Below are 22,791 nucleotides of genomic sequence, written 5' to 3'. Positions count from 1 at the left end.
AAGCCAGAAGGTTTTGGCCTACCGAGGAAACTTTCGTGCCGCCTCAACAGGTTAAGGACTGGACATGGTTGTTGTAGCTACTTCAGGTACAAATGGGGCTGGATCAGTTCACAAATGTGTGAATGTAATCAAGAAGAGCAGACAATTGAACATTTAGTCCAACGCTGTCCACTTCATTCATACCCTGGAATTCCCGATGGCTTGTTCACTCTCACACCCAGCTTCATTAACTGGTTGAAAACAAGGACTTTAAGGTTTAATCTTGTCTTATATCATATGGCTATTGTATAAAATCTTTTGCCTTATATCAACCTTATATTGTATAAAATTACCATACGATTAAATAAAGAACCAGACCAGTGGGGGTTCTTCTGGTCGCGTTTGGTTTGATGCCCTGTTATTGTGGGCATCGGTGCGTGCGTCTATGGTGCTCGCATCATTTTCACAGCCTTGCAGCCGATGATCATGTCAATCTTTGTGTTAACTATTCCATCGATGATTCGACATGATGTGGTTCGGATTGTGACAACGTCAGTCAATGCGGTCGTGGTTGTCGATTGTACTATCACATCTTCCACGTTGAGGGCTTTGACTGCGTGATTCTAATCAGTTGTTTGAAATACGCCACTCACCGCTTTCTCGTGGTGCTCAACATTCCTATTTTTGTGGTCTTGCGGTTGTGCATAGCTGTCTCGATTCAAAGAAATCCTCCCTTTGGATAGCTCTTGCATCTTCATGTATGAAGATATTAGCAGTCACTAAATGTGTCCAGATCTTTATCTGTCACATTCATTAACTTTTCACTTGTCTGTACAGGCAGTTTCACTTTAAGGATCCTGTTAATGCTTCATCCCGACACTTGGTTTCGTTTATGTATTTTTCAAAGTAACAGGCTATCTGGCTCTCATGGTGTGACTCAGAACTGACGACCTCTTTGCAGAGAGGCTCTTGTATACCACATGACCAGTATTTAGCCAAAAATACTATCTAAAATTTTTGTTAAGTAGCCCAAAAAGCCGCTTCCTCCTGAAGAAAACTGCCGACAAACTGGATTTTCTGTGATCCTTTCCGCGAACAAGGACAAATTCCATGAAAGAAGCAAATAAAAGCCACTGGATGGGCACTTTTCTCATTCACTGTGTAAGGGTTAAACTGCTGGTACTGGATTATATTTTCTTCCATTACCGCGTTAGCGATCAATGAAAGTGTGTCCAATACATAGGTTGTATCAGAGTTCATAATGACGTATCTGAACTAGGTCCAATTTGCCGCATAAATCTATCATTCTGCCTAGACACTTGTTTACCCGAAATATCGAACGAGCTACCCGTTTCAGCCACGCAGTTAACCTGACTCAGGTTTTGTTTCACAGAAGTGATATCTTTCATTACTAATTTGTGCCACTCTCTTATTTCCGAAATAATGAAATACTTTGCATTCTTGTTTCCGTATAAATGATCTATCGACTTTCTGTAACAACTTTCTGTAACAAGTTACTTGGTTAGCTACTATCTCGTCAGTGTATTTATCCAATTCTGTCTTGTAATCTTTCAGCGCTACCTCACATTTACATTGCAATTCGTTCTGTCAATTGGTAAATTTGTTGTTAGTGACTTCATTGATCTCAGTATTTTTCTCAATGTACCGTTGAGTCATTTCTCGTTACAGAAGAATTCCGAAATTGTTTTCTCCTCATTCATTGTTAAATTTTGTGTTTTTCTAGAGAGATCTGATGGAGTTTGTTCTTGTGCATGTGCGGATTTCTCTTGAACTTTAGAAGGCTCTTCGATTCCTACTTCAGTCCGGAACCGCGCTGCTGCTACGTTCGCATGTTCGAATGCTGCCTCGGGCATGGATGTGTGTGCTGTCCTTAGGTTAGTTAGGTTTAAGTAGTTCTAAGTCTAGGAAACTGATGACCTCAGATGTTAAGTCCCATAGTGCTGAGAGAAATATGAACCATTCGATTCCTGATAGTAATACTGTCTTTGCCTGTTCCTGTGTTGTCAACACAGTCTACACGGCAAAGGTAAGAAAAAAGTAATTTGCTTAGCAACACATCTGTCTGGCTAGTAGTAACTGCTACAGGAGTTCTTATTTTCTGCATGACAACAGATTATCTTCCTTAGATTCTCATAACAGCAAGGTCTGAAATAATAACCTTATAGTACACTTGCTTTGCCGTAAAAAATAAAGGGACACCAACACAATGAACTGATCTGAACTACCTTAATTACAATAGAACTGAGCATAGAATAAAATGACATGGGCTATATAGCATAACAATGTGAAATAATAAACTCAGTGCCTTAAAGTACACAGCTGAGCGCATATGTTTCTCTAGATAAAAATACCTTAGTCCCAACGTCCCTGAGGCATATGTAGAAGTCAAAATTGTGCTTTGTAGGCTACTGCTGAAAATTTGATCTACGCGGAATAATTATCAGAAAAATCGCATTTGCATCCTAACTTTGATAAATCTCTCACGCAACTGACAAAAGAAGACGGCCGTAAGCATAGGCTTCCGCGACCGTTGTCACTATCAATAAATTTCTTCTGGGCTGTTGCTGCCTTACGTTACAAAATGAAATGCCTAATTGCACCCTGCGTTGCGTTTCTGACTTTACAGCAGCTGCTTTGGCTGCAGAGATTAATTAACCCTAGCAGATGCGTACCAGCAGTAAAAATAAGTTTAGAACAACACAGCACTAAATGTTGAGGTTTGGAATGGAAGTAGCATGCTTTCATTATCAGACATCATGCTAGACGCCGGAATTTCTGCAAAAACCACTAATATGGCCAAAATAGGCATAGGATGTTTACCTAGTTCACTTCGTTGAATAGGCTGACCAACGCTACATCCAGGAAACCGTTTGTTGTGGTAAGTTCCTATGGGACCAAACTGCTAAGGTCATCGGTCGCTATGCTTACATATTACTTAATCAGTCTAACATACGCTAAGGACAACACACACCCCTATACCCGAGGGAGGACTCGAACCTCGGACAGGGGAAGCCGCGTGAACTGTGACAAGGCGCGGCTAGGAAACCTTTTAACAGATACAGATATACTGTGTTTTTATGGCATTGGACAGTGCTGCCTTGTCTTACAGTAAATGGTGTGGCTGTGAGTTCGTAAATGCTGCTTATCGTTCCAACATAAAAGGTATTATAACTTCAAGTAATAAAAACTGAACATGACTTTCTGAGCATCATCTACTTCATTCCCACGAACATGGTCGTCCATGTAAGTTCTTTGTGTCACTATCTAAGGGACTCAAAGCACATGGATCAGATAAGAACGGACAGATACAGTTACATAAGATATGATGAATAATGATCACCATATTTTGTGCAAAGGGGTGAAAAATGCCATATGAATCATTTAGAGCGACGACAATGGCATCATAGTGTTTTCTTCGACACAATCTAATTCCCGCCGTTTCTTTTGATAGCAAGACGGGTGAAGGAAGTGTTACACACGGCAGAAACTTCACAATGTTTTCTGCCATTTACTTTCGTTCCACCTCTCATATATACATAACGTTTGATGTTAAGATATATTGTCCAGTATGAAAGAGAAGGACACCTGTTTCAACAAGATTAATTCGTTTTAGCTCCCGGGAAGTTCTCTGTGGTTGTTGAACTTACCTGGCCGACATCTAGTGCTATTCATGTAGCGCTTGCGCGACCTTATTATTCGGATACTTCAAAGTTAGCTTCGCAGCAATGAAAGGCAGCGGCTCTTTGACTGATTACTTTATCGACCTACTTGATAAGAAAACGTATAGCATTAGGCTGTCAACACGTGCGTAAAAATGGAACTGCTCCGCGATTTCAGCATGAAAGATACTTTTAATGAAAATTCGCTATCAAATTCAGATACCGCAAAGGCGCCTATGTTATTTGTTAGCCAAATCAAAAACCGTCCTCTAAATTGGATTTAGTCACATAATTCTCCATGGCTCCTACAATTCACCTTTGTTGATATTGTACGATTATACGGAAATGTCATCTATTGCATTAAAGTTACAGTGAGTATACGATATTCACTTTGTGTATGTCAACTAGAATTTTTGCTCGATTTCGTGCAGTGAAAAGTTGTACAATCTCTCTCCAGAGGGTATGAACGTATTACCAGCTGTGTGGAAACAGAAAGCGAGCAACTGCCTAGGTATCCAATACTTGAGGACACGAACAGGTATTTAGCAAATACTCGCCATGAGGTCAATAGAAGCATCAAAAAGCAGTCGCAGAAAGTCCTAACTACGGTACGTAAAGTACTGTCCAGCCAAAGAAAGAGGTCTATCACTATGAGCACACGTGTATAGTTTCTGTATCACACTCGGCATGCCTCGTCGTTAGTCTCGAGAAGTGTTCGCAGGTCCACCTCGTTTTTGAAAAGTGGAACAATAAAAAAGACTATGAAGCAGACTGAATATATCGCTACATTGTTAGCGTGATAGGGTACGTCAAAATCCATTGGATGTTTGAATATGTACACTTACTGCCCACCGACATGCTCTAGATGTACTCACCAGCCAGTGTACGAAATGGTGTTCATTTCTGCCACCAGCTAGCACCTGTGTCAAATGGTCTGGTGTTGACTCACTGTATTCTCTGGCGCCTTGATGGACTCGTGTTCAGGGGGTTTATTTGATGGCGCCAGTAATGCAGCGCACTGTGTCGTTGAGTTTTGTGTCTACCTTCTTCACATGTACACTCTCCAACAAGACAGGTGCCCAGTACTCGGCGGCAGAGTACACAAGACTGATGCCAGTTAAACGCAGACAGTCAGCAGAGGTTCCCCGGGTGGTATATATGTACCATGGTTAAGAGATCACCAGTAAGAGTAATTCTATATACGAGGCTACAAGTATGTGCCCTATCCGATGGTTTCTGCAAATGCATTACCGCACAACAGAACGTGCAACTTTCCATGTCACGAGGCGTAAAATTGTGACGTCATTTGGCCCAGAGTCTAAACCCATCAAAGCTGGGCCTTGGTATAGATTATATTCGGGGAAATTAATGTCTTGCACTTAATTCTACCTGTAGATGGTCTGACTACTGATTATATCCCAGACTGATGTATTATGATCGACCACACAGCCGCAAGCTACACTTCAGACGAAGTAGACATGACGTCATTATTCATTTAATCACTGCAGCAAATAGTCTAAAAGAGTTTTGCCAGGGAGTGAAATTACAATTCGTCTGAGAGACGAGAGGTGTAGATCCACCATATGAAGAAAATTCGAGTGAAATTCTACCCAGTGCCACTCGTGAAAAGGCGCATGAGTCTCCAAAATTCACGGAAAACCGACTTAAGAAAATTACTAAATGCCTACAGTGCTAATTTTGAAGAACATCTGGGCGTTATCTACAGCATCATGGTGTTATATGTCAGCTTGATGTGTGTCTGCACTATACACTATGACGTACTCCCCATAGCGTTCTTCGGCACCAAGTGACCAGCGGTTGTGTAAGAACATACAAGAAGGTAGAGTTATACCATTGCCAGACTCCCTAACGAAAGAAGCCATCCGATGGTGTATCCTGGGTCTGGTAGCGTGACGAAGCTTTACGGCTACCAGCACTTGAAAAGATTCCACCAGTCAGATGCAGCAGTGTATATACACTCCTGGAAATTGAAATAAGAACACCGTGAATTCATTGTCCCAAGAAGGGGAAACTTTATTGACACATTCCTGGGGTCAGATACATCACATGATCACACTGACAGAACCACAGGCACATAGACACACTCAACAGAGCATGCACAATGTCGGCACTAGTACAGTGTATATCCACCTTTCGCAGCAATGCAGGCTGCTATTCTCCCATGGAGACGATAGTAGAGATGCTGGATGTAGCCCTGTGGAACGGCTTGCCATGCCATTTCCACCTGGCGCCTCAGTTGGACCAGCGTTCGTGCTGGACGTGCAGACCGCGTGAGACGACGCTTCATCCAGTCCCAAACATGCTCAATGGGGGACAGATCCGGAGATCTTGCTGGCCAGGGTAGTTGACTTACACCTTCTAGAGCACGTTGGGTGGCACGGGATACATGCGGACGTGCATTGTCCTGTTGGAACAGCAAGTTCCCTTGCCGGTCTAAGAATGGTAGAACGATGGGTTCGATGACGGTTTGGATGTACCGTGCACTATTCAGTGTCCCCTCGACGATCACCAGTGGTGTACGGCCAGTGTAGGAGATCGCTCCCCACACCATGATGCCGGGTGTTGGCCCTGTGTGCCTCGGTCGTATGCAGTCCTGATTGTGGCGCTCACCTGCACGGCGCCAAACACGCATACGACCATCATTGGCACCAAGGCAGAAGCGACTCTCATCGCTGAAGACGACACGTCTCCATTCGCCCCTCCATTCACGCCTGTCGCGACACCACTCGAGGCGGGCTGCACGATGTTGGGGCGTGAGCGGAAGACGGCCTAACGGTGTGCGGGACCGTGGCCCAGCTTCATGGAGACGGTTGCAAATGGTCCTCGCCGATACCCCAGGAGCAACAGTGTCCCTAATTTGCTGGGAAGTGGCGGTGCGGTCCCCTACGGCACTGCGTAGGATCCTACGGTCTTGGCGTGCATCCGTGCGTCGCTGCGGTCCGGTCCCAGGTCGACGGGCACGTGCACCTTCCGCCGACTACTGGCGACAACATCGATATACTGTGGAGACCTCACGCCCCACGTGTTGAGCAATTCGGCGGTACGTCCACCCGGCCTCCCGCATGCCCACTATACGCCCTCGCTCCAAGTCCGTCAGCTGCACATACGGTTCACGTCCACGCTGTCGCGGCATGCTACCAGTGTTAAAGACTGCGACGGATCTCCGTATGCCACGGCAAACTGGCTGACACTGACGGCGGCGGTGCACAAATGCTGCGCAGCTAGCGCCATTCGACGGCCAACACCGCGGTTCCTGGTGTGTCCGCTGTGCCGTGCGTGTGATCATTGCTTGTACAGCCCTCTCGCAGTGTCCGGAGCAAGTATGGTGGGTCTGACACACCGGTGTCAATGTGTTCTTTTTTCCATTTCCAGGAGTGTATTAATTATAGCTACACTTTAGTACGCGTACGATATTTAACTACTTCATTATGTTTCAATGTAAGAGATCTTGTCTTTATATGATAAGTTCACTCGAGCATGGGTACTGCAGTACATAGTTAATGTAAGATATTACTTTTTTTATCTCTAACATGGTTCTGATGATTTCTCATTTAATATGTACATGTGTTTCAGAATTGATGGTCAATAATTCACACATGGAAAGAACAGGCCAAAAGTAGGTAAAATGCTCGAAGAAACATAGGTCTACAAATTAACCGTCGTCGAGATACAACTCATTTTCTGTTGCGGGTTATCAGTGTCAAGGAACACATGGAAATCTCTAAACATTAAGGAAATGTGTTCGAAATGTTGTTCATGCGTCTAAATGCAACATTTAAACATTGAACTCGGCTCTGAAATGAGTTGTGAATCTCTCAGGTATTCTTGGGGAATTTTGTAAATACTGGAAGGCTGCATCAATCCGCAAGCGTAATTCCTGAAGAGAGTTGGCCTCTGTAGAGTATACCAGGCTTCTGACATGAACCCACACACACAAATCCGTGGGAATTAAATCCGGAGACATAGTTTTGTCTAATATGTAGATTTTATAGAGTGGGTGGTAGAGTTGGGCTAACTTCCATACAGAACCTAATATAGAGAGCAACTTACAGTACTGGTGTTTGGTTAGTCTCTGTGGTAGGAAGTGTGGTCCAGTTATGCAGTTTCCGAGCACTCCTGCCCAGATGTTCAGCGAATAACGCTGCCGATATCACGATTCGCGTGTTTTTTAAGATTGACATCGGCCCGAATGTGACGGTTCTAGTAGTTAAAAATACCGTCACGTGTAAATCCAGCCTCATCCACGAACAGAATACTGCTTACAAACAGAGGATTCAGGATACACTGTTGTTGCACCTATTGCCAGAAATTCTCTCTAGGAACGAAGTCTGTTTTATTGAGGGCTTTCACTCGCTGGAGACGATATGGAGGGACTAATTGCCGATCTAAAATCCGCCACACACTGCTATGACTCAGGACACGCTCTTGGATAGCAATCCTACTTGCTGAAGTGCTCGGACGTTCGTGCACAGTGCGTAGCACTCTTTCCTCATCATCGGGTATTATCGATTTGAGTCATCCTTCCCGTACATGGTGTGCGAAACTCCCAGTTTCCCGAAGGCGCTGATGCAAGCGGCTAAATGACCACTTGGCGGGCTCCTGCGGAAAGGAAAAGCGTCTTCATAAAATCTTGGAAACTCAAGGGCACTGCATTACGCTTTGCTATACATGAAGTGCATGTCAGCGTAGTCTTCATCGGTGTAACCTCTGTCCACGGTGGCTTCACTTTCGTAAGCGGTTGTGAGACCGGTACGGCACAATGCCCGGATTGGGAGAGGGAAAGCTGCGCATGCTTAAACAGACAATCGATCCCAAACCTTGAGATGTAAAAGTAAGTACCGCGGTATCCACGGCATTTACGTTTGGTTCCCAACTGGAATTAATGTGATCTCTCGGCAACGGTTGATTTGAGGACCCACGTTTATGAGACTTTTGTAACAACTTTTGACCTGAACATCACTTCCGAATCATCCTATGCACGTATACGTTTTTGTCATTAAAGCCCGGAAGTAGCTTCGGTAATGTATTTATATATGCACGGCCTTCAGTTTCGAAAACAACAGATTATTCCCATTCGTTTGTGTGGTAGTCAAAATGGTTCAAATGGCTCTGAGCACTATGGGACTTAACATCTGTGGTCATCAGTCCTCTGGAACTTAGAACTACTTAAACCTAACTAACCTAAGGACACCACACACAACCATGCCCGAGGCAGGATTCGAACCTGCGACCGTATCAGTCGCGCGGTTCCGGACTGAGCGCCTAGAACCGCTAGACCACCGCGCCCGGCAGCGCTCAGTCAGCTGCGTTAACTCCGTGAAGGGTTCTTTGTGATGATGCACGGGAAAACTGAATGTTGTTTATTGGCCAGTCAGCAAGATGGTAACAATCTATGTATATTGATGCCTGGAGAAACTGTTGCATCAGAAAATTCGTTTTCACCTAACAATGAGAGTAGCGCCAGTAACGGTGAGGTATGTCTGAGAACTTCGGCGAGGTTTGGAATGTAGATGATGTACTGGCGGAAGTAAAGCTGCGATGGCAGATCGCGAGCAGTGCTTGGCTAGCTCAGTCGCATGCCGGCACGATGGCTCAGCGTGTTCGGTGTAATAAAAAGGGATCAACGATCAAATTGAACGGATGTCATGTGACGTTCACCCAGACCAAACTCAACGAACAATACCGAACAAAATGAAAAGAAAGCCGCCATAGCAAGTGCTTGCAAAAGTCGAAGGTCCCACATACGAGTGCCAATTCGGTAAACAGTTTTAATCTGCCACAAAGGTTCAAGTCAGCGTACACTCCGTCCCCCGCAGAATTTTGTTGTACCTTGAGAATGCTTCAAAAACTAAACAGAAAAAAACTGAAATGAGTTTCGCAGTAAAGCAAACAGCCTTTCATAAGCAGTAGCGGTGCTTTTATTCTATGGAGATACTAATAATACACAATTCTGTGAAATTTTGGTTGAGTCACCTGTTGACATCACGAAGTGTAAATTCTAACATGTGATGTTGAAATCAAGCCACAGTCGGCGACTTACAGTTTATATTAGCGATTCATATTAATAAGCAATTTAACTTCTGAGAAATGATTATATGTAATCTTTTATGATTGCTTAATGTTGTAGTGAGTAATTTGTTAAAACTCACATTGTAAAGCTGGCTTGTTTAGCGATTCATTTGTTAGGTCCACTATGGAAATTACTTTCGTGTAGATGTGGTGCGCCTAATGTAACTAAATGAAAGGCAGTCTGTATTGTGCCATACTCGTTTCGTTTCCTTCTATTTGTGAAGCATCTTCATTGGCATGTAATACATGTTTGTTATTGCATATAGTAATTGCGTTGAATAATGAGTGCAGATTTGAAACTTCCTAGCAGATTAAAACTGTGTGCCCGACCGAGACTCGAACTCGGGACCTTTTCCCTTAGCCGGCAAATGCTCCTCTTTTTTTTTCTTTTTTTTTTTTTTTTAAATCTTATGGGACTTAACTGCTAAGGTCATCAGTCCCTACGCTTACGCACTACTTAACCTAAACTATCCTAAGGACAAACACACACACACATGCCCGAGGGAAGACTCGAACCTCCACCTGGATCAGCCGCTCAGTCCATGACTGCAGCGCCTTAGACCGCTTGGATAATCCCACACGGCAGCAAATGCTCTACCATCTGAACTACCCAAGCACCAATCACGCCAGGTTCTCACAGCTTCACTTCTGCCAGTACTTCGTCTCTTAGCTTCCAAACTTCACGGAAGCTCTCGCAGGAAGGTTGGAAGGTAGGAGACGAGGTATTGGCAGAAGTGAAGCTGTGAGAACCTGGCGTGAGTCGTGCTTGGGAAGCTCAGATTTATATGCATGTTTTGCATTGCTGGAAGTTTTCGAATACGTGTTATTATACTGTAATCTGTAGTGACAAATAAATCAACATAGAAAAAAAAAGAAAAAAAAGAGTACTTGCCCGCGAAAGCAAAGTCCCCGAGTTCGAGTCTCGTCGATCCGGCACATAGTTTTAATCTGCCAGGAAGTTTCATATCAGTGCGCACTCCGAAGCAGAGTGAAAATCTCATTCCATTTGCGGATTTGTTACAACATTACAGTTTTTCTTCTCTCGTTGCTAGGGGAGAAACTACTTTTGGTAACACAAGTTTCGTGAGGTTAAATGACTTAGTACTTAGTTGGACAGCGCATGCTGGATGACCGCTATTCGGGCTTTTACGAGTACATTTCGACTTAACGCCTCACTTCCGCTATTCACTATATTTCAGTATGGTGTGTTTATTGTATGTAGTGTTAACAAGTGTTATTCTGCCTGGTGTTCGTTCGTCTTTTCTTTGTTTTGTGATTTCTGTATGTAGTTTTATATAGTTTGTATGGTGTGTGTGTGTGTGTGTGTGTGTGTGTGTGCGCCCCCGCGGTTTTGTCTTTTTTGGTTCACAGAGTATTTATTTCATTTGTTTTTCTTCTACATATCAGTTTTTTATTGTTTTAGTGCCCAGTATTATTGATGAATAGTTGGTTATATTGATTTAGTCATTTAACACTTTCTGGTTTTTAGCAAGGGATCTTCTTATGCTAAAGGTTTCCTGTAATTTTGCTTTCTGTTGGGATGGTCAATCCTAACAATTTTGTATACCAAATTGTTCTTCTTCTTTCTTTATTAAGTCTTCAGTAAAGGTAGAAAGGATGTTTTCATACACGCAACTTTTTACTTGTTTTCTTGCATCAAGTTTTGAAATTTCTGCCTGTCATTCTTAGATACACTGATATGTAGTCCTGACATTCTAGTCGGTATGTATTTGTCAGTGTGACGAAATTCTGTGTTGGTTGGCAGATCACATTATACCTTATGTACGAAGGAGAAACGTTTCTCAGCATGTGGTTTCTTGAGACCATGCCACATACTTCCTCAATGTTACTGCTTGCGCTGATCAGAGCTTAGCGAATATTATGGAAAAAATAGAATCAATTAGTTTGGAAGGGAGGGAGGGCGGCATACTCAACGCCAAAACGCAACTCAGCGGATCCATATGATTAGCGACAACATTCGGCTCCATGTATTTTTAACTGTATTGCGTGAAGACCAATGGCTACTGCCATGTATTTTGTAGCCATAGTTTTGTAGCTCCCCGCTGCATTATACAGGGTGAGTCAGCTGTCCCTGCCTATGAGGTTTATACAACCAACATCACCTTGACATATCACGTGCAGGATCTTAATATTCTCTCGCTAACTACATGCGCACTATTAGGCCCATAGAAAAATTAGCAGGACTTTTTGTAGAAAATTCAATGTAGCCGAATTACTCAAGAAAAACGTACGAAACTGACCTTCAAATGATCTTGAAGAACTCGAAAACAGTGGCCTCCATTTAAAACGTATCCCTGTACAGTATTTAATTACATTAAATTTCCCAAAAAAGTGTCCTGTTCATTTTTTTCTGAAGGAGTAATAGTTTGCGTGTAACGAGCGAGATAATGTGAACTCTTGCATGTGGTTTTTGTATGCGTTGTGTGTTGTATAAGACTTGTCGACAGGGGCAGCTTAATCGACCTGTATATCGCTCTACGACAGGTGTACTTTGCCGAAGTTTATATATTTATCAGATCGTTCCAGAAACAACAGACCTTCCTATCGCATCGTGACATGCACGTATTCCCTCCTGACGTAGTGTAACGTCGTTGACTTCTGTGTATGTTACAGGTTGGAATGCACGTTTTTAACATGTGCGCTTAAATGGCAGCCTTCGTTTAGGAAGCTGTCGAATAACCTTCTCAGTTTATTTCTAATGACTGGAATTCCATGTGACTTTATACTTTTGTTGTTGATTATCGGCAATTTTCTTTCAGTTTCCATCTTTACTTGTAGTCATTCTTATACTGGGGTTCTGCCAGTTGTGTACAAGTTATATTCCCAGGTTTGTTTAGACCGCCTCGTAACAATTTATTTTCTTATTGAAAATAAGATATGGTTCTTAATTTGAACATCTTTAACACTAGTAATACCAGTTTTTAGATGTTACCCAGTTAGGAGACACCTAACTTTACACAGCTCTTTATTTCAGGAGTGTTAGAGTTTCCGATAAAAACAAAAGCCTCGTCTTCTTTTTCAACTTGTAACCTCCCAACAGAAAAAACATATATAATTATACTTACAACATTCACATTAAGTTTAACCTCCCAACAGTTTATTATTCCGTAACCTCGCAATAATAATGTGACTAACCTCCCAATAAAAATTTGACTCATATATAGCCTTTCAATAATTAGCGGACTGTGAACCTACACTATCTGGACGTCAACAATGCTGCGTCATGGCCCTGAAAATTCATTCTGAATAAATTGAAAAATCTTGCCTCAATGAAACCGCCGGATAGCGCGTATGTATCTGCTCCTATAAGTAATTATCTGGCGCATCCCAGTGCAATACTGGCCACTAGAATTGTTATGTATAAAAGGAAACAACTGATTTTTCTTCACGATAATAGGGATGACCATGGATTGGAGAAATTAGTAAATTCTTTAAATTCAGATGAATGATTGTCAAAAGTTAATTTTATAAGAAAGATTATTATTAAAAGATTTTTAAAAACATTTACATGGGACTTGATATAACAATAGTAAAAATTTAGCTGTGACAAATTAGATAAGCGCGCGGCTGCTTTAACCTTATACTACATCGCTCTGGTACGACCGCTCCAACCGGCCGACTGCAAGCTACCACCACTACTGCCGACAATGCTCTCTGGTCTGCGATTCTATTATAGCTTACATATCGCAGGACACGCGTAAGCAGTCCATCGAAATTACAGCTGCTCGAGTGCGCTAGCAATAAATTCCTTAGTCATGGACCTCTTACAAACTCATAATCGCTGCGCTACCACCGTGAGCCGCAAGTATTGTATATACTTACCTCACTTTAGAGTCATTACAGGAAACTTTAGGTAATACTTGTAGCCCATCATCAGCAATCGGTATGTCAAACGATTTGTGGAGGTACCGTACCTCGACCACAGAAGTATTAGGAAACTAGTAATTAGTGACATTACACACATTCGTTATTGAAATTCCAGACTTGATCTACCGCATTCTCTGCCATGTCTGAAGCTCATTTATTATAGATCAACCAGTGTGTTTGGCGGAATATGTGAAAGTGAGGCGTACTTTTGAATGCAACTAGGGCCTCTGCAGAAATCTAAGTGGCCCGTATCCTTTATTTTTCTTTCCAGTTGTACATTTCTTGCTATGAACTTTGCGGCGCGAGGTGTCTTTCTCGTGGTCTTTCCTTGTGCCTATGATGACACTTTGTTTCCCATTGCTATATCTGTGTCTAGTGGCGACAGTTAATGAAGTTTTTATATAACTGGGTGGACGGTTTACTGGATATCTGTCGCTTTTAGTTTCGTGCTTCATGCTGCCCTTTGTCGCTGGAATGGTGCACAACTTCGAAAAACAGTGAAGGTTGTTGTTTCACTGTGTCTAGTCTGAATGACAGTTACTGTTTCCTAAGTGAATAAAACAACGTTCACATCTGTCCCTGATAATCGTCTGGCTTACCTGTGTGACAACACATAATCAGGCTGCTACTAAGCAATTGCATTGCGCTGCTACAAGCTGAAACAAATCACAGTTTTGACATTAGTTACAGAAATCTTCCCATGGGCAGTGCAACAGTTCCAAGAGCCAGCAGAGTACAAATTAACAGTCTACTCTCGCGAGCTGCAAGAAAATGAGGGATGTGAATGCTGAATGTCGAAGAATTTACAGCATTTGTCGTTACGTTTCTATGTTTTTAAACCAGATCAGGAACAGATACACACTGATGTGGACAAATGAAGAAATTTCGAATACGGAAATGAATTTCGTAATATTATAATTTGAAATAGAGATAGTGTTACACTCCTTATTTTAAATGAAGAGAAGCTGACAGTGATATGCTTTTTCCTGAGTCCATGCGTATAGTGTATTACTTAAGACACCGTATCATGAATATCAAACAATGAAGTTAGGAAAATTTTGATAGTTTTAAAATGATTACTTTAAATATTGAGAAGTTCAGAATGATATGGTTTTCTCCGGAGTCCATGTCTGTTCTGTATAACTTGAGACAATAGTATCATAAAATTCAAATAATTCAAGTAATAAAAATTTATAAAACGAAAAATATAAAGTATTCCCTAAACGCGATATCCCACTTCTGCAATTTAGCGCACGCTTATTTAACAAATCCCCGCCACTGCGACAGAAGTTCGAGATTCAGCCTCCAAACCAGAGCATATCTGCTGCCCACCACGCTCGACACTGTACTCTCTCTCGTGTGTACTCGACCACCTATGATCTCTGGAATCTAGAGATAATCTTTCATGCATGCTCTCAGAAAAAGTGTTTTCTGTGGCCAATATCACAAACCAATGGCGACATATCAAAGTGCAACAAACTTTTATGGGCACCACCCTCTCAAACCACAGTTTGGCAGAATATTTCTTGCTATGAAATATAGCAAGCAACATTCAAGAAATTCGTTTACAAATACGAAGTAGGAGTACTGAGAAACTAATGTATAAGAAAAAAGACAAAAGTAGTTGCCCATCATCCATAGATTACAAAACAGAATGAAAATAATTGTGTAAGAAACAGTAAACACGTGAAACAAATAAGCCTTAGTATGGTAATGTAATGCGGACAGTAAAATATCTATAATGGCACTGTAAACCGAAAAGAGATCTGGGAGTATTAGCTTCATGTGCAAATTAACAAGACAGACTCCAAAAGTAAATAATGTATAGACAACCTTGTAGTACATAATCATAAGTACGAAATTATAACACAATACATAGAACTACTACAAGGAACTGTGTATTTTGAGTAAAGAAATTATCGCAATGACTTATAGCTATTAACAACATGTTGAGAGTAACTGCATGTTGACAATGACTGCATGTCAGTTTGTATATCTTTACATACAAACTGACATTCAGAATAAAACTTCGTTTTATAGAGGGCACACTTTTGGTAGATTCACATAGTCTCAACTGAAAAGATAGGTGCATATTTGTGGACGAAGGACAGATTCAGGGAACCAAGTAAAGTGGTTCTCCATTGACAGTCGAAAGATCCCCCACTACCAATCTTAAGGTACAGATTGATGAAATAACCGTAGTGTCATCTCTTTCAGCAGCCTTTGTCATATGTGGCTCATCTGGTTCATTTCTGCCGAAAAGACTGCTAAAGTGGCGAACCAGCAGAATGTAGTGTTTACATAATGGGACACTATATTTGGTGCCCATACAATCGTCTCTGATTCTCCAATAAATGAAGCAGAACTCGACATCAAGCTTCAATGTTTACACCATCCATACAAGATTTACTCTCAAGGTAGGGAGTGTGTGCGCATCTTTACAGCAGTGATTACCTCCATTGTTTGTCCAGAATATACGAAAATTAAATCAAAAGAAGTTAGTCTCTATGTTAAACATAGTTATAAGTACACCATGGTGGAATATAATACTCAGTGAACACATACATGGTACTAGTACACCGAAAATATGATGTATCATGGAAGAAAAATAATAGGTTTACAATACTTCTAACAAGGGAACCTGCCCATCGCACTCCCCTCAGATTTAGTTATAAGTTGGCACAGTGGATAGGCCTTGAAAAACTGAACACAGATCAATCGAGAAAAGAGGAAGAAATTGTGTGGAACTATGAAAAAATAAGCAAAATATACAAACTGAGTAGTCCATGCGCAAGATAGGGAACATCAAGGGTAGTGTGAGCTCAGGAGCGCCGTGGTCCCGTGGTTAGCGTGAGCAGCTGTGGAACGAGAGGTCCCTGGTTCAAGTCTTCCCTCGCGTGAAAAGTTTACTTTCTTTATTTTCGCAAAGTTATGATCTGTCCGTTCGTTCATTGACGTCTCTGTTCACTGCAATAAATTTAGTGTGTGTGTTTTGCGACCGCACAGCAAAACCGTGCGATTAGTAGACAAAAGGACGTGCCTCTCCAATGGGAACCGAAAACATTTGATCGCTAGGTCATAGGTCAACCGATTCCTTCACAGGAAAACACGTATGATATATTCTATACGACACTGATGACGGCATGTGCGTCACGTGACAGGAATATGTTGTCGACCCACCTAACTTGTACACTTGGCGAATGGGTAAAAAGATTCTTCTACTTTGCCCAAATTAGGTTTTCTTGTGGATGTGATAATCACTCCCAAAAAAGTAATGAAAACATGAGAGTTTGTCACATAAACTGCAAGAAATGAATGCAACAGTTCCACAGTCGCACTGTTTTCCCTGTACTCTGTCAAAAAATATGTTCTTAACGTTTTCAAATTTTTCCGTGTGTAGGCCTGCATATATCCACCAAATCTGAACATGTCCTGGAATTTTCGAGAGCGAAGTTGATTATGTGTGACTGCCTGAACTTTGATAATTGTCTGAAAATAAAAAAATAAACCCTTCACTTAGGGAAGGCTTGAATCAAGGACCTCTCGTTTCGTAGCTGCTCACGCTAACCACGGGACCACTGTACTCTTGAGCTCAGACTATCCTTGACGTTGCCTATCTTGCGCATGGACTACTCAGTTTGTATATTTTGCTTTTTTTTTTTTTTCATAGTTCCACGCAACTTCTTCTTGTTTTCTCGATTGATCTGTATTCAGTTTTTCAAGGCCTATCCACTGTGCCAACTTATAACTAAATCTAAGGGGGGTGCGATGGGGAGGTTCCCTTGTATCATATGTATTGAAATTCTAATTTGTGTATATATGCACATTACATAATGAAGTTACACAATGATATCAAATAACATGTACATGTAATAAAATGTTTCTGACTGTACTGCTGATATTTGCCTTAACATGATTCAATTATTGTAATAATTACAAAAACTTAGTACATTTTAACTGCTTTCAGGGTACCCTTCTAATTACTACATCTAGCTACACAGATATATCAAACTGCAACAGATATAGAGCTTAGGAAAAATGGAATAGGGATTACGATGGTCTTGGTATTTACTGATTGTGCACATTATTTGTACAAATATCATCACTACAGAGAAAAATAGACTACAAGCATATAGTTTATCTAAATCTAGTAGTGTTTTAAAGTTAAATGTAATATCATGTTATAATTAGTAGCAGAAGAAACGACGAGGAAGAGATGTGTCGGGAAAAGGGCCACGCGATCACCGTAGCCCTTACACTGGGGACGAATATCGCGAAAGCTGAAAGAGCTGCCATTCGAGAAGTATGGAATGATCTTACAATAGTCATTCTGCCTGCGGAGAAAGGAAATCCCATTGTACTACTTCCACTGACTGAGTACAGTCGTAAAATGCAAAAATCTTGGGACCCAGCGCTCAGCCAACCGCAGTGTTGGCCGAGAGTCACTTTCGCACCCGACGGAGACTACAGAAGCGATGGGGGACTAAGGTTCGCTCACAGTCTTCGACGATCCTGTCCCCCAAACAATTCACCCTACACTTATTCTTCATACATCCATATTTAAACTAGGTGAAGGTGGGACACAGCTCGTATAATTTTTATTAAAAGTGAAATTCCTGTACTTAAGATTTTTTATTTACTTCGCCACTAGTTTCGACGTCGCCTCTGCACCATCTTCAGGCGCGTATACTTTGATTAAATCAGTTGCGTGTGGCTCAGCCTAGAAGTCCGCGGTGAGACCAGCACGTGATCCACATGGATGGCGGGCAGTAACTTGTTCTGTGATCTCTATTTTTATCAATATGCTTCCCCACAAAATAACAATGATCATATTTTATAAGAAATGAACGTATATTTTCATTACTCTTTCCCAAGTTGTAATACATGCTTAACTAAAGTTTTGATATCAATGCCTGCACTCAAACGTCCTACATCAATGATGTCCAACTTGTGCTTCCATCCTCCCTATGATAAGTACTACTAAACACACATTAAAACTCATACTTCTTTATAGCTCTGCTTAAAAAGTCCTTTGTCTTCCATTTACAGTTAGCGTCATTCATGTCATAATACGCTGTCATATTGTATCATAAATTGGCAATACTTTATAATCACATCTCTTGTTCAACATTTCTTATTCAATGACAACCAAGATACCATCCACAGACTTGTGTATTTTAAGTAAGTACGCGCATTGACGAATTCATTACATGCAGTGCTGACTATCACACCGCATCTCACCCACCACATGCGAATAATCTCAATATTTAGGTCTCTCATGGAAAACACATACTGAACCACTGAACTACATAATATCAGATAATATGTGAAACGAATTATTGTTTCACTGATTATAATCGGAACTGCCAATTACTGTTCATTACGTACGTAAAAAGTGTTCAGGTCTGGCCTCAAAAACCATCTGACTTATCTCCGTAACAATGGAGAATTTGACTGTTGCTAAGCATTTGCATTCCACTGCTGCAAACTGATGTAAATCACTATGCTTTACCATTACATAAATGTGTATCGCAAGTATGCCAACTACTTGATGATTAGAAACCACTGAATAGCAGGTGTATTGTGAATGCTCAATGTCAAGTAATTTAAAAAGTTTTGTTTCTGTTTTTAAACCAGATTAGAAAATGGTGTACGTTGTTATGGACAGCTACAATAACTTTTAATATTGAAGAAAAAGTTATGAATATTATAATGTAAAACAGAGATAGTTTTAAATTGTCAGTTTAAATCAAGAAGTGTTTAGAGTAATATGGTTTTTTTCTGATTTTTGCTCATTCTGTATTAGTTGGGACATCTGTACCGTAAAATTCAAACAATTCAAGTTTTTCAGATTTGCAAAACCACAACTAACATGTTTCTTTTTCGCAATTGCAGAGCACACGGATGTTATTTAACAAATTCCTGCTTTTGTAATTGCCTTTCGGTCTTTCGAAATTTGGCCGCCACGCCACTGCACGTCTGCTTCAAACCACACTCGTCATCGAACCATCTATGGCTTACGGAATCCAGAGAAAATGAACAATATAGTAGGCCACTTCTCATTATGTAACAATATTAAGAATGAATAGTTTGACGGTAGAGCTACAGCATTTGTGCAATAAATGTTTTGTGGTCTTCAGTGCAGAGACTGGTTTGATGCAGCTCTGCATGCGACTCTACCCTGTGCAAGTTTCTTCATCTCCCAGTACCTACTGCAGCCTACATTCTTCTGAATCTGCTTAGTGTATTCATCTCTTGGACTCTCTCTACGATTTTTATCCTCCACGCTGCCCCCCAATAATAAATTGGTGATCCCTTAGCGTCTCAGAACATGTCCTACCAATCGATCCAATCTTCTAGTCAAGTTGTGCCACAAATTTCTCTTCTCCCCAGTTCTCTTCAATATCTCCTCATTAGTTACGTGATCTACCCATCTAAACTTCAGTCTTCTTCTGTAGCACCACATTTCGAAAGATTCTATTCTCTTCTTGTCCAAGCTATTTATCGTCCACGTTTCACTTCCATACATGGCTACACACCATAAAAAATACTTTCAGAAACGACCTCCAGACACTTAAATCTACAATAGATGTTAACAAATTTCTCTTTTTCAGAAACGATTTTCCTTGCCGTTGCCAGTCTACATTTTATATCCTCTCTACTTCGACCATCATCAGTTATTTTGATCCCCAAGTAGCAAAACTCATTTACTACTGTAAGCGTCTCGTTTCCTAATCTAATTCCCTCAGCATCACCCGATTTAATTCGACTACATTCCCTTAATCTGGTTTTGCTTTTGTTGATGTTCATCTTATATCCTCCTTTCAAGACACTGTCAATTCCGTTAAACTGCTCTTCCAAATCTTTTGCTGTCTCTGATAGAATTACTATGTCATCGGTGAACCTCAAAGGTTTTATTTCTTCTCGATGGGTTTTAATTCCTACTCCGAATTTACTTTTGTTTCCTTTACTGCTTGCTCAATATACAGATTGAATAACATCGGGGATAGGGTAAAAGTCTGTCCCACTCCCTTTCCAACCACTTCTTCCATTCCATTTCCCTCGACTCTTATAACCGCCATCTGGTTTCTGTACAAGTTGTAAATAGCCATTCGCTCCTTGTATTTTAACCGTTCCTTGAATTCTCCCCTTGCCACATTCAGAACTTGAGAGAGAGTATTCCAGTCAACATTGTCAAAAACTTTCTCTACGTCTATAAACGCTAGGTCAGCCTTTCCTTGATATTTCTTCCAAGATAAGTGGTAGGGTCAGTATTGCTTCACGTGTTGCCACATTTCTACTGATTCCAAACTGATCTGCCCCGAGGTCGGCTTCAACCAGTTTTTCCATTAGTCTGTAAAGAATTCGCATTAGTATTTCGCAACCGTGACTTATTAAACTGATAGTTCTGTAATTTTCACATCTTTCAACACCTGCTTTCTTTGGGACTAGCATTATTTTATTCTTCTTGAAGTCTGAGGGTATTTCGCCTGTCTCATACATCTTACCAGATGGTAGAGTTTTGTCAGGGCGAGCTCCCACAAGACTGTCAGTAGTTCTAATGGAATTTTGTCTACTCCCAGGGGCTTGTTTCGACTCAGGTCTTTCAGTGCTGTGTCAAACTCTTCACGCAGTATCGTATCTCCCATTTCATCTTAATCTAAGCTTTCTAACCTACCTGCCCGATTATGGGATCTGACATTCTACGCTTCGTTCATCTGACCCGGAGATCTGAACGGGGGACTATTTTACCTCCTTAATATTTTACCCAAGAGGGCGCCATCACCATTTAACCATACAGTAAAGCTGAAAGCCGTCGGGAAAAATTATGGCTGTAGTTTCCCCTTGCTTTCAGCCGTTCGCAGTACCAGCACAGCAAGGCCGTTTTGGTTAGTGTTACAAGGCCAGATCAGTCAATCATCCAGACTGTTGCTCCTGCAACTACTGAAAAGGCTGCTGCCCCTCTTCAGGAACCACACGTTTGTCTGGTGTCTCAACAGATTCCACTGCGTTGTGGTTGAACATACGGTACCGCTATCTGTATCGCTGAGGCATGCAAACATCCCCCACCGAACGGCAAGGTCCAGGGTTAATGGGAGGATGGTGCAATATATACACAGTTGGATGTGTGACCATCGCTCCCGCCATGTGCTGTTGCCATTTTTCGGGGTGCACTCAGCCTCGTGATGCCCATTGAGGAACTACTCGGCCGAATAGTAGCGGCTTCGGTCAAGAATACCACCATAACGACTGGGAGAGCAGTGTGCTGTCCCCACGCCCCTATTATCCGCATTGAGGATGACATGGCGGTAGGATGGTCCATGTAGGCCACTTGTGGCCTGAAGATGGAGCGCGCCCAAACTTTCAGGAAACATTCCTCACACACAAATAAAGAAAAGATGTTATGTGGACATGTGTCCGGAAACGCTTAATTTCCATGTTAGAGCTCATTTCAGTTTCGTCCACCTACGCTCAATGGAGCACGTTATAGTGATTTCATACGGGATACTCTATATGTGCTGCTAGAACATGTGCCTTTACAAGTACGACACAACATGTGGTTCATGCACGATGGAGCTCCTGCACATTTCAGTCGAAGTGTTCGTACGCTTCTCAACAACAGATTCGGTGACCGATGGATTGGTAGAGGGGGACCAATTCCATGGCCTCCACGCTCTCCTGACCTCAACCCTCTTGACTTTCATTTATTGGGGCAATTGAAAGCTCTTTGCGCAACCCCGGTACCAAATGTAGAGACTCTTCGTTCTCGTATTGTGGACGGCTGTGTTACAATACGCCATTCTCCAGGGCTGCATCAGCGCATCAACGATTCCATGCGACGGAGGGTGGATGCATGTATCCTCGCTAACGGAGGCTATTTTGAACATTTCCTGTAACAAAGTGTTTGAAGTCACGCTGGTAGATTCCGTTACTGGGTGTTTCCATTGCATAATTAATGTGATTTGAAGAGAAGTAATAAAATGAGCTCTAACATGGAAAGTATGAGTTTCCCTACACATGTCCACATAACGTATTTTCTTTCTTTGTCTGTGAGGAATGTTTCCTGAAAGTTTGGCCGTACCTTTTTGTAACACCCTATATATATATATCCTGATGGAATCGTTCCATTAGTAAGCAGGTGCCTGAACCAGAG

Source organism: Schistocerca serialis, chromosome 5 (genome assembly GCF_023864345.2).
Source record: "Schistocerca serialis cubense isolate TAMUIC-IGC-003099 chromosome 5, iqSchSeri2.2, whole genome shotgun sequence".
NCBI lineage: Eukaryota > Metazoa > Arthropoda > Insecta > Orthoptera > Acrididae > Schistocerca > Schistocerca serialis.
The sequence above is the reverse complement of the archived record's forward strand: the minus strand, read 5'-3'. Positions refer to the sequence as shown.